This window comes from Lepisosteus platostomus, chromosome 24 (assembly GCF_059453375.1).
Source record: "Lepisosteus platostomus isolate fLepPlt1 chromosome 24, fLepPlt1.hap1, whole genome shotgun sequence".
In the NCBI taxonomy this organism is placed as follows: Eukaryota; Metazoa; Chordata; class Actinopteri; order Semionotiformes; family Lepisosteidae; genus Lepisosteus; species Lepisosteus platostomus.
The window spans coordinates 17,610,099-17,622,844 of record NC_142634.1 but is presented as its reverse complement, the minus strand read 5'-3'; the positions used below and the strand labels follow the sequence as shown (position 1 = coordinate 17,622,844).

General features: G+C 40.2%; 1 long non-coding RNA gene across 2 annotated transcripts in view; it reads right to left on the bottom strand.

The window, feature by feature from the left end:
- Positions 1-1,545, bottom strand: part of LOC148641820 (uncharacterized) — a 39,241-nt gene extending 37,696 nt beyond the window's left edge. For both annotated transcript variants that reach the window (XR_015929855.1, XR_015929856.1), the window contains exon 1: positions 1,417-1,545. This is a non-coding gene — a long non-coding RNA (uncharacterized LOC148641820). The remainder of the gene's footprint in view (positions 1-1,416) is intronic.
- Positions 1,546-12,746: the final 11,201 nt, after the last annotated feature.

The following is a 12,746-nucleotide window of genomic DNA, read 5'->3' as shown; positions in this document are numbered from 1 at the left end:
ACACCACCGTTAGCTTCTCATAGTATTAATATCGCTTTGCTGCCGCTTGCATCGGTGCAGAACTCTTTCTTCACCGTCCTACTGTGGGCTTTTTGGGTATGTCGCTTTCACACAGAGCTTTGCACAAGTACAGTATTCAGACCCTTCCTGTGGTGGATGATTTTGTCATATAACAAAATGATGCATTCAGTTTTTAAACAGACAGAGGACTTCTAATTGTAAGACAAGTTGCAGTAAATGTGAGGAAAAACTAGGAAGAAAAACACTGAAATATGTGGAATGCATAAGTATTCAGACCTGTGAAGCATCTTTAGCAAGTGTATACCGACATTGCACACTGGCTCAAGATCTCTCGAGATGTTTGGGGATTGCATACAGACACCATGTGGACTTTCCAGATTTTCTTAATAGGATCCAGGTCAGGACATTTGTGAGGCTTTTTTGTATTATTTCTCATGTCTCAGTAAGAGCATAACAACCAGTGGCTTGGTGAAGGAATCCACTCAAAAACACATCAAAGTGGCAAAGTTCCAAGCATTTGTTTTTGCTTTAATGTCAAGGTTGAGGATGCACCTCTTCACCAAAGAGCAACAAAGTGTAGGAACAAGAGGGATTTCAGGTGCTGCTTCCTCTGAACTCCCACGTCTATAATCCTACCCCTCCCATAAGGCAGCTGCCAAATTTGAAATAGGTATGTAGCCCCTCCCTCAACCTCAGATTACCCAGTACAGAACTGAGCGAGGCTTTGCCATTTCAAAACACCGTCTTGGATGAAGGACCACACTTCTTCCCAGCAGAGCTGAATTCTCTGACACTGCCAACTCATACATGGAAATGGTCTGCTTCCCCATGATCACAGTCTCTCCAAGCTGTGGCAATTTTATTTTTGCAATTATAAAAAAATCAAATGTAGGTTTTCCACCAAAACACTCGCCATCCTTTTGAATTTATGAAAGTTCATTGTGTTCTGCACATATTTTCCCATTCCTTATTAGTGATAGCAACGCTCAGGTCCTTTTCCTACTTTTTTAACTCATGTAGTCTGTTGTTTCTTTTCTAGAGCTCAGTATGTCTTGATACAAGCTTGACATTATTTACTAGTGCGCTTATTTTAAGGCTGGATAATAATCTACCACCTGCCCCCCGGAACCGCCCGAGGGACCGAGCGTTTGACACACTAAGTCACTATTTACTTAAGACAAACTTCAAATTTCACAGCATTTCACCAACAGACAACCGTAGCTTTACAATACCGTTTCCAGGTCCGAAATACACCAAGCCAATCGATCACAATACCACTTTTTATCTGATGACGCACTTCAGGAGACTTCCAAAGTGCGTCGATAAGTAATCAATAACCCAGCCAAACACGACCGCAAAAGCAAAAAAATTAATAAATAAATCCCATGTATTTACCTTGTTCGGGGCATCCGTTAGACCAGAAATATATCCACAAATCGTTAACCTTACTCATCTCCAGATCTGGAGGAAACTGAGTGATATGACCATTGGAACTGAACTTTGAACTGACCGCTTCGAGAAAGCTGGTCTGATTGGTGAAAAATGCTGTCATTCATTGTATTTCCAGCCACTCCAGCCACTCAGAGCCCTAAGGGGGTGGGACTTCCCCTGGGAGGCTCTGGTTGTGTTCCAGCTGTTAATTATTGACACAGCAGGTGGTTATCAATCAGATTCTTATCGGTGGTCAGCTTTTTATACCCGAAGGCCACTCTAGAGTTTTTTTCAATGCCTAACAGAAGAAAAAGACTCTTTATAATAATAATAATAATAAAAAATATTTTATATAGCTTCTGTAAAGATGGCTTCATAAAGCGCTTTACAGAATGATTCCTTACACTTATATAGATCTTATCTGGGCACTCTACTCAAAGTGCTTTATAGGTGATGGGGATCCCTTCCACCACCACCGCCTGGATGATGCTCCAGTCCTCTCCCCACACACCAGCTCTCAGTGGGGAGGAGAGCAGAGTGATGAAGCCAGTACAGGAATTATTAGGATTATTAGGAGGCCAGGGGAAAATTTGGCATGGGTGCCAGGGTCACACTCCTACTCTTTTCGAGAAACGCCCTGGGATTTTTAATGACCACAGAGAGTCAGGACCTCGGTCTTACCTCTCATCCGAAGGATGGCGCCTGTTTACAGTATAGTGTCCCCATCGCTATACTGGGGCATTAGGACCCACATGGACCACAGGGTGAGCGCCCCCTGCTGGCCCCACTAACACCTCTTCCAGCAGCAACCTTAGTTTTTCCCAGGAGGTCTCCCATCCAGGTACTGACCAGGCTCACACCTGCTGAGCTTCAGTAGGTTCCCAGTTGTGAGCTGCAATAGCTTTTACACATTTTTATTGACTTTCAATAATTTGTATACATTGGGGGGGAATTTCATTCCAGTTCCAGTCTTCACATTTTCATCTACTTGGCAGGCCCAAAACTGAAACTTGAAAAAAATTATCTTTGAAGACAGGAAAAAATTATTGCTGTTTTTTTGTTTAATTCTGTATATCTTTGTCTGCTAAGTGAACACAATAAGAGATAAAAGAAATTTGGTTGTTTAAATTTAATGCCAAGGGAGTTAGCTTCAATTTAACACTTGAACCAGCCTACTGCTGTGTTCTGCTGCAGAGAAATAACAAAATGTTTAAGGGGAGAAAATTCCTGGCGGACACTGGGCCTGGGGACGAGTTACAGCAAGGCACTTGGACATTTCAATCATGTTCCTTGACCTCTTTCAAAAAGTCATGACGCAACTGTAGATATTGGAAAAAGTCGGTTTGCCAAACCATAAGTACCATTAGAGTCCAAAATCCTTATAGATTTCCCTGCTCCATGATTGTGAAAATGAGGTAATTCCTTTGTGAGCCCATTGTTTAAATCTTTGGTCACAAATGCTGGATCATGATCAAACCATCTTAATATTCCGATCTGCTTTTCTATTTGTTTAACATTTTTTGAATGTAAATATGGCTAGTAAATTAAATTGGTCTCACTGAAACCTGGACTGATCACCATGAACAGCTTGGACTAGAATGTAGTCAGTAAGTTGTCTCTGTCTTTCCATTGTGCTATTTCTTTATATCAGATTACATTTTTGCTACCTGCAAAGTAACACTATGCACTTGTGTCCATTTAAATGTCATCTACCAGTGGTTTGACCAGTCTTGATTTCTATCTAAATCATTTGGAATTTTTTGGGGCTTCTAATAATCCTAAAATGTATTATGGTCAAAAACCTTGAAATGCGGAAAACCATGTTTTTCTTTACCCCTGAAACAAATCTATATAATTTGAATGCACAGATGCCTGTGTAGTTCTGAAATATATAAATCTATCATTAGAATTTTTTCTTTTAAAATGTTTTTTCTGTTGAATCATTTAAATTGTGAAATATTAAGTAATAACATTTTTTAATTGTTCAGTATAAGTGAATATGTTTAATGAAAGAAAAAGGAACGTACTGTATGTTTTAGTTCATTTTGTACTTGTCCTTATAAATATTGTAGCAATTGTAGTAATTATACAGTACATTATATTCAATATATGAACTATTATTTATGTTAAACAAGATCCTCTAGTTTTCCCCAAATTGTCCTATTAAATTACTGTGATTCCTTCAGCTGCTTGATTTTAATCAGCTTCAATAAAATGCAGTTGTGAAACCTAAAGGAACTAGTTGATCACCAGTGATTTGCCCTATACTTGTTGGAGCTGTTGTACAGTATTACTGTGTGCTTTATAAACTAGTGTATATAATACAGAGTGTGTAGATTCTGCTCATCTGCAGACTTCCATTCGGAAGTGTGTGACCGAGTGATAACTGCCCAGGTTTTAATGAGCACATCAAGGGAAAGCACGCATTCCATCATCCCCTCTTCTCACAAATTAATCACATCAAATTTGATATTAATAGCTAGAATTAAAATCATGCAATGCATTAAAGTAGTAATTTAAAATTAATAACTGGTAATTACGGATGGTGTCACGTCGGGGGCAGTATATTCGTCTCCAGTCCCTTAGTCGTGGTGTTCAGCCTGACCTCTCCTGAAGCTCGCTGGCCCTGGAACAGCCTGCAAAAGCTGCAAGGAGTACATAGGTTCACAGCTGGCAACATCTGGCTTGACCAGTCCTTTCTGAAGGTTTCCTCATCGTTCTGGAGGTAGATGACTGGGAAAGAGAAAGCTTCCCTCAGTATTTCCACTGAAAGATCTTTTTCTTTCTCGTAATGATTCAGCCATTTCAACAATAATATGATGTAACCAAGTAAAGGCTCATTCTGTGCTGAAAAATGGAAAGAAAAACACAACATTTTGGCAGCTGAGCCTCCTCCAAGTGTGCAATAAATTTAGAGTTTCTATATATAGTAAAATAAAATAAAAGAATATTTCTAAAATTCCAGGTGATAGGCATTCAAGGCAATGCATGTATTTAGTCTGATAACTTTAATCAGAACTGCTCAAATCAAGAGCAGTGTTCCTTTTAAATTATATCCATGATCTAGATTCTGGTGTAGATGGTACGCAAGTCAAGTTTGTAGAAGATGCCAAAGTAGGATTAGCAAATGTTTTAGAAGATGCAAAGGAAATTCACAAAGGCTTCGATTCTCAAGGTTTCGGTCAGTCTGCTGCAACCATGCCAACATGAGAGAAGAAAGGTTGATCAACATGGTTAAACTGGTAATCAAAATAGCAAGTCTGGCTGAACACAGCATTAATTACCTCAGGATGTTTCCTTCCTTTGTTATTTCAGCAATGTACCTGTGCACAAAATTAATTTAAATTTCTGCTCCTATATATTTCTGTTTTATAAAAATGTATGATTTGCTTTTGCATATAAAGTAGGAAAGGAAATTTCAAGTACAGCTTACAAAGTAATGAAAGGTAGGTTGACAGTTAGTTAAACTGAGTTTAGATAAATTAACCCATGTGCTTTTTTTTCCAAAATAAGGTGTGCATTAGTTCTGACATGTTTTGGTTATGGTCTAAATGCTTCTGTGTTAATCTGAAACTGAGATTTTAAAACATGCTGTCATAACAATGAAAATCAAGACTTCTGATCTTGGTATCCCATAATATGCCCCATCACTAGATTTAGTTTCCTAGCAACGTGAGAGAAAGAACTGTGAGCTGTGTAGATATGAAAATGACAAAACAGCCTTGAAGAAACAGCTGCACTGAGCTACTGAGCGCAGCCTCACTCCAGTACTGCTATTGTGTAGTATCCACACATGGCCCAAACTGGCAAAAAGCAAATATAGGAATAATTATTTTTTTGGTTTTATAAAAATATCTGTGGTGCTATTTAAAGATAGTCCATGCACGGTCCTCCAGTGCCCATGCATTGTCCAAGCGCAGCTGACCTGAGTGGGGCTTGTAGCAGCGCACAGCCCTGCAGACGCACAGGGCTGGAAGCAGGGCTACTCCGTGGCCAGTCCATCACGGGCCACATACAGACAATCCACAGACACCATGTCAACTACGCGGCATTCTTTAGGGAAACAAAAACAGTTCTAGGACTTGCTTGTCGTCTTGCTGTATATAGTGTATCCTGGTGTGGAGTGGAGTATCCAGTTCTTTATATGATATATAAAATATATCACTTCTTGAATTAGGACATTTAGTTCTTACTTTAGGGTGATCAGCAACTGACATCTTGACACAGTGTTTTACTTATGAGAGTTTAAAATTTAAAAGGCCATTTGAAATAAATGGTATTTAAAAGTTTCACTGAAAGATGAAAGACAGAGATAGCAGAACAGTCTACAGGCACAACACCTTTCACACTGTTCACTGACCACCTATGACAACAGTCTTCCCTTCACATAACCTGAACTTTGAAAATCACTTTTTTTTACAAAGATACGCCCAACTTACATGAACAAATATGTGTAATTGTCTGAATTTGGGAGTTCAACCCTCTAGATGGGTGTGCTACTGGACTCCGCCCCCTCTATTTTCATGTATTATGATGTGAAATTAGTTTTTAATTCATGCATTGTTGATTTATGTGGCATTTTTCAGGAGCATGTCTTCTGCAGAAATCAAGAACTACCAGTATTCTCAGTCTCAGATGAATGTGCTACACTCACACTAGCTGTGCTCTATGCTATTTCCCCAGAACCATTCCCAAACCTGTTAGTGCTGACTATGTTGAACTAAACTAAAACTGTTTAACAAGCCTGTGCTATTTTTTTCATTTTCAAATTCTGACAATTTTGAATATTGTGAGTTAAAAAAACCTAGTGCTTCAACTAGCAAGAAATGCTCTTCTCTCGATCAGTACAGCAGTGATCTGTCTGACACCAAATGTAATTGCTTGTGAATTAACCCATCTCAAATTTGCTGAAAGAGGTCCTGGTGGTTGGCTGTTCTGTAGCAGCAGAAAGTGATGACATTCATGCCGCTACCTTAAAACAAGTGGAAGCTAACATGTTGCTGTTTACTATGATGAACTTTATAACTTGTCATTTAAACATTTACAATGCAAGAAACAAAAGCAGAATTGCAGACACCATCCTTAATTACAGCAAAGTGTGGTACTGTACTGTACAGACACAGCTGCTGCAACAGGAATTCATTCTGAAAGATATTTTTGTTGTTGAGGGAGGATACTTTGTGTGCATGTGTTTTGGATTTTTTAGAAGACATTTAAAGAAGGCATCAGAAGGCTCTCGGTGAGGCTGTGGGCAGGATTTAAATTAGATATCAGAAATATTGCATTTGCCTTTCTCCCACCGTTTCAAGCGGCTTTAATTTGGCTTGTTTTAATGTTGTCTTTGTTGGCCAGGGCCTATTTCGGGTGCTGGCATTTGAAAAAAGTATTTTGAACCCCCTCCACCCTCCCTCCTCCTTCCATCCCTCTCTGTCTCCTTCGTTCTGCCTCTCATTATCTCACTTCATTAAAAGGTGATGGCGTGCTGGAATTTCACAGAGCTGGGCCCAGACCGGCCTTTACACTGTGCCCAGGAAATTAGTGTGACATGCAATTAGCGCCCAGGGCATCTAGCCATGAGGGGAGCGAGGGAGGGGGGAGACAGAGGGGAAAGTGGCAAGAAGAGACATGTCCTTTTTCTGTTGTGATATTCACAGATCTGTCAGTCTGCAGCGCAGCTTCAAGACGAACATGGCCGTTGGTGTGGTTGTCCCAGATGGATGCTATAGTATTGTGATTATTCTCCGATCGTGACCAGCTGGTGTTCTTTAACGTGCAGCCATGAATTCTGCTAGGCGGGCAATGCAATGATTCCTGGGCCAGATGGCCAGAGTTGAGCTTATTCTTTGTTACTGTCCTCCTCTTCCTGCACCTCTAGCAGGAATCGCAGGTGAGCTAAGTTAGGGACTGGCGGCGCAGGGACTGGAGTGTCGTCTAATCTTTGCTCTTGCTGAGCTCTGATTGACTTCATTGGACTTGACTCTACTTGGCAATTGAAGGCGATTTGACTTGGTGGGCTCTTTAACACCATGTTTTGAGACTGTTTTAGATTAGAGCGTGGGATTCCCACACTTTTTTAGAAGACTGGAAAAATTGCAAAAAATATATATATTTCCAGACCTGTGAAAGCCATAGGAAAAGGAGAAGATAAATAGTGTGGGAAGGATATTGTTGATATTTACAAAATGGTTGAAGAGTGGTATTTTCCCATTATGTAGTACTGCAACTGCAAGCCTGTTGGTGTTTACGCAGGGTACCACACTATACCAAATTTGGTGGTAAATTAAAGTGATAGAAAAGAATCAAAAGAACAATCAGAAAGAGGCCATGCAGATCTTGCTTATTTTGTTGTTAGTGGCTTAATGATACAACACTTTCATTGAGTATTTCTCAATGGATTTGAGCTTCAACAGGTTTGCTGGTGGTTTTGTAGTGATCTGGGTAATGCAGCTAGTGTTGACAGTCTAAAAGCAATTGACTAACAGGGACAACATTTAAAAACTTACAAACAAGTGGAGACTATTTGGCCTATATAGTGTATGTAGTTGCTCAAAGCTATTTGAGGATCTCAATGGTTAGGGCTTTGGACTATTTGTAGATTGTGGCTTCTTGCATCCATGAGAATGTTGTGTTGTTACAAATGCACCAAGAGAAACTTAAATGTGAATGGTTAATGCCATTAAATGAGAATTAAATGAGAATTGGGTCTCAATTAATTTGTCTGGTTAAATACAACTCTACAACAAATGTGTGGGCTAAGTGGGAAAATGCAATACAAAATCACTGAAGTTGTGTGATCTAGTCTCGAATAAATTGAAGTATGTGACAACTGGATGTAAATACACATCTAAAAACATCTGTGGTCCAGTCATTATCCCCTCATGCAAGTTCATGGTTGATCTAGGTCTAGTACTGTATCCGATTTCATTCCTTCCAATGAATTAGTTTGTTTACAACTGAGCATGTGGGGGACAAAGGGACCATCACACATCACACATTGGGCAGGGAATTGGTCAGCAGTGGGAATAAAATTCCACAAGGTTTCCACACCTCATGCGGTATCTCTCCTGAAGCGTGTTAATCATGGCCATACAAGATGACTTTGTGACTTGAGGTGTCCCCACCTGTTGAGTGATGTAAGAAGAAATAAGAGGTAGAACTTGAAGGCTTGGATGATTCAGGAGTGCAGTGTAAGAACGCTCTGCAATCACTGATTTAATAATTTTTTGTTGTACATCTCATGACACAACAATGTACTTTTCCATTCCATGCCATTTAATTTTTTTTCTGGGGCGGAATACATGCAAAGCTGGTCTGTAGAGTCGTGTTGAACACCTCTGATTTATGTCTTGAGCAGCTTAGGTGTGTTTTTTTGACTGTTGAACGTGCGAGAGATCTTTTTATTTGCTTGCTAGTCATGCTTCCTGCCTCGAGCTCGCTCTGGCACTTGGAGAGAGGCGTTTCTCTTCACGTAGCTCTGAGGGATCCCTGGAGGCCTGTCAGTTGCCTCTGGCCTGCTCGCAGCCCTGGAGTGTCAGTGGCGCCTGGCTAGGCAGCTCACACTTTTGTCTCCAGCCCCCGAGGTGTGGGAGGAAGAGAACTCCAAAGTTAGGCACATGGAGCTGACACCCACTTCAACACTGCATCCTTAAGAAACCAGCGCTGGCTCCTCTAATTAGACTGCACACGGCTCCCAAGTCTCTTTCTCAGGGGAAAAAGATTACAAGCACCCTCTCTGATACCCACTTAAAACACATCCCGGATAGAATCTGCGCCGCTTGTGGTCCTGTTATTATTTTGGAAGGCCGCACTCCTCCTTTAGCTGCCTTAAGAAAGCGAGGGAAAGACTCTGTTGAATCATTCACACATTTACAAGGCCATAAAAATGCCTGTTTCCTCTTCAGCTGAAGCAGGATTTGAAAATATAGCACCTCTTTGCTGGTACTTTAGCATTGAAAGAGCAGATTGAACTTGAGTCGAAGTGTGGGAGAGACCCCCCTTTACTGTACTGCAGCCACTAAATCCAGCCCAACTAATTGGAGCTCTTAGGAGTTCATATACTCAGGTTTCTGTTTAGACAGGATCATCTGCGGTCACTATGTGGAAGGTCATTGACAAGTGAAACTGTAGGAGGAAAAACTTTCATCACACACATAAATGTATAAAAGAACTTGCTATTTATTTATACCTTAGCAATCATGTATCGAAATCTCAAAAGTGCTCGATTCAAAAGTGTCTGATTCCATTCTTTGGGTAAATCCTGGAGGGCATTAACTTCTGATCCTCTATTTTTGTCTCTACTTGTTTTCTTTTGCTTACATTAAAGCAGAACTCCCTGCATTTTTTAAAAGTTTAATTAAAGACCGTAAAAAAGTACAAAACAGCTTTTGACTCTGGCTCAGATTTGACAAGGAATGTGAGGTGCAGGGACCCAGAAGAGGAAAATGCAGACACAAGAGTATTCAGGTAAAGACTGCGGCATTCTTATGGGTGAAGGCTTCTACAGCTTTTTCCAGCTGGGTTCCTTTGTCCTCATCATCTCCTTTAATTTGACAGTGAGGATTAGATCTTGGACAATATCAATCCTGTGCCAGACAGAAGTCCTCCTGTGAAATCACAGAACAACCAATGACAAACCTGGAGGAGACAAGAAGCTCTAGTGAAAAGTTTCTCAGAGGAAGAGAAAAAGTAAGAAAGAAGAGAACGAGAGAGCAAGACTCTCTGGGGAGAGCTCTGGAGGAGCTGTGAGTGTAATTTAAGTGTGGCAGCTCTCTCTCTGTCTCAGACACTCTTAATTTCACATTAATATGTTTCAAAGCGGGACTGTAGCTGAGGCTGAGAGAGCGAGAGAGGAGGGAGAATATAATCTGGGCTAATAAATCATCCGGTCATTGGCGTTCTGGCTAATTCATAGAACAGGAGGGTGTTTATCTTACCTCCTCAGTCGCGCGTGGGGACCACAGATACTAGTCTGTTAGGCTTTGTGGCCCATTTCTCACCTTAATTTGCTGATTAGGATTTGTTTAAGAATTCCTGGATGGCCTCTAATATAGTAACACATTAATGCATACAAACACATGCACTCTTGCACAAAGAGCTCTCATCAAAAGCCTAAGAACCATTAGACCATCACGCAGAACACAATCATACTTGGAGAAAATACTGTTTTGATTCAATAGAAGGTTTTAAGAAGTTGGAAAATTTTAATCAATAAAGGTAAAAATTGTATGCATAAAACAGTGGAAAATTCAGTTTTGTGCTATTTCCTACCCTTCTAAATAATTACCATTCTGGTTAAATTTTTATTGTGCTTCATGCAATGAGAAGAAGCTTTTTGAGAAGCTTTCCTGAGCGCAAAGCAGTTGAAATCTCCACGAGCCTCTAACACTATACATATGTGTGCACGACGTCATGCCTGTGGAAGCGGTGAGAGACTCGGTAGCATATAGCCAGCAAGAACAGTGAGTTTTTAAAAATGAATACCCAGTGTGGTTTAGGCTGCATGCAAGTGTGTTAGCACAGAAATGGGTAATGCCCCCATCGCAAGCAGTCTGACTCACTTTGAGCTCATGTGCTGCATGTTGAGTAAATGTGCATCGACGGATGTGTGAAAGAAAAAAGATTGCATTGCCTTTTCAGTTTGAGTCGCACAGTCGAACACCAGCCTGCAGCTCATAGAAACTGAAGTGGATTAAGTTGTCCTGCATTGGGGGAGTCTACTGTGGGTGGTCTGGGCCTTTGCTTTTTTCTTTTTATAGACACATTTTGACCAGGTGGTCCCCCCTCTTTGTAAAGCAGTTTGTCAAATTGCTCTTTCTCCAGACACCAGATTAAACATGATGGATATATTTAGATATTTATAACATCTAAATATATTTATAACATATAAATACACCATTCAGAATTTGTATTGACATTTGCTGCTATAAATACACCTCCAAATTGATTTTTTGTAAATCTGTGTGGCTTTTTTGTTTTTTAGAATCATGATTTTCTTATTTTTTCAGCCCAATGGGGTGGGAAGACATCGGGGCTTTTGTTTCTGTCCTTGGAAAGATAAAAAGCTTTCTTACTCTTCTGTCTAAATACTGAAGTATTAATAAGCAAAGAAGAAAAGGATGTTTCATTGGAAGAGGATTGTAAGTTGTCAAAGACATTGAAATAATGAACCTGAAAAGCCAACCCTCTTCCTGACTGTAAGTGCAGCTTTTGTAGAACAGAGAAGTGAAATTATTATATACCTAGTGATCATACGGGGTGAAATCTACTGTTTTCTGTCAATAATTTGTCAGTTAATTGGCTCTTTTTTATTCTCCTACAGTGGGCAGACTTCAGTCTTTTCCAGCTCATAGACAATTGAGGAAACAGTGAGGGTCATCTGATACCACTATCCACACAGATAATCCTGCCACATAGAAATTTAAAGGCCTATTGAGCAAAGCATGGAGGAAGCAGCTTAACTCAGGCAATCTCTTCCTGAACCTAATTGTCTCATAATAACCAACAAAATTAGAAGATTCCAGTCTAATCTTTATTTGCTTTATGATTAAGCCTTATAAACCCTTACCGTAGTCAACACCAATTGGCCACCAATTACAGAGCCTTCTCTTCTTCTTAATGGTGCAGTTTCAGCACCGTTAGCATGTACAAAATTAAATTATCTGCCCAATCCATGCAAAAACAAAATGCTTTTTTTGACTACAACACTAATTGGTCCAACAATGGTAACAATTAAAATTGAGTCTGGCAGCAGGAACCATTTTTTACGCATGTACTGTCTCTAACCTCCGATAGGTGCAGTATGTGTTTATCTAGACTTGTAGCCATTCTTGTCCTGCTGGATCTCAGCAGGCTTTCACAGGTGATGCCCATACCCAAGTGATGCTCGAGCGCTACCTGCCTGGGGAGGGCCTTTATTTTAGTAGCTCCTTCCAGTTGTTATTACCACCCCATGATGATTTTTAAAGGGAAATTTCTTTTTTCCTCAGTGCACCAACAATAAAAATTATCCTCCCTACCAAAAATGTTGTGCTTTTTTAAATTTCCTAAAATCAATGTATTTAAGCAAATAATGTGAGTGGTTAGTGATTAGTGGTTAGACACCAGTATATTCAAATACATAGTGGGAGTAGTTCCCCTCCAGACCACAAGAGGGCACTGTGGAAGCACGCTGGTGGCTATCCTGTTACTTTTTCCAAAATACATTTTTGGCCCCATCCTTGGATGCGGTTATGGATTTTAGTGTGGTTGAGTAACATTTAAGCTGTAATTTTAGCTGAAGACTTAAAACCTAACCT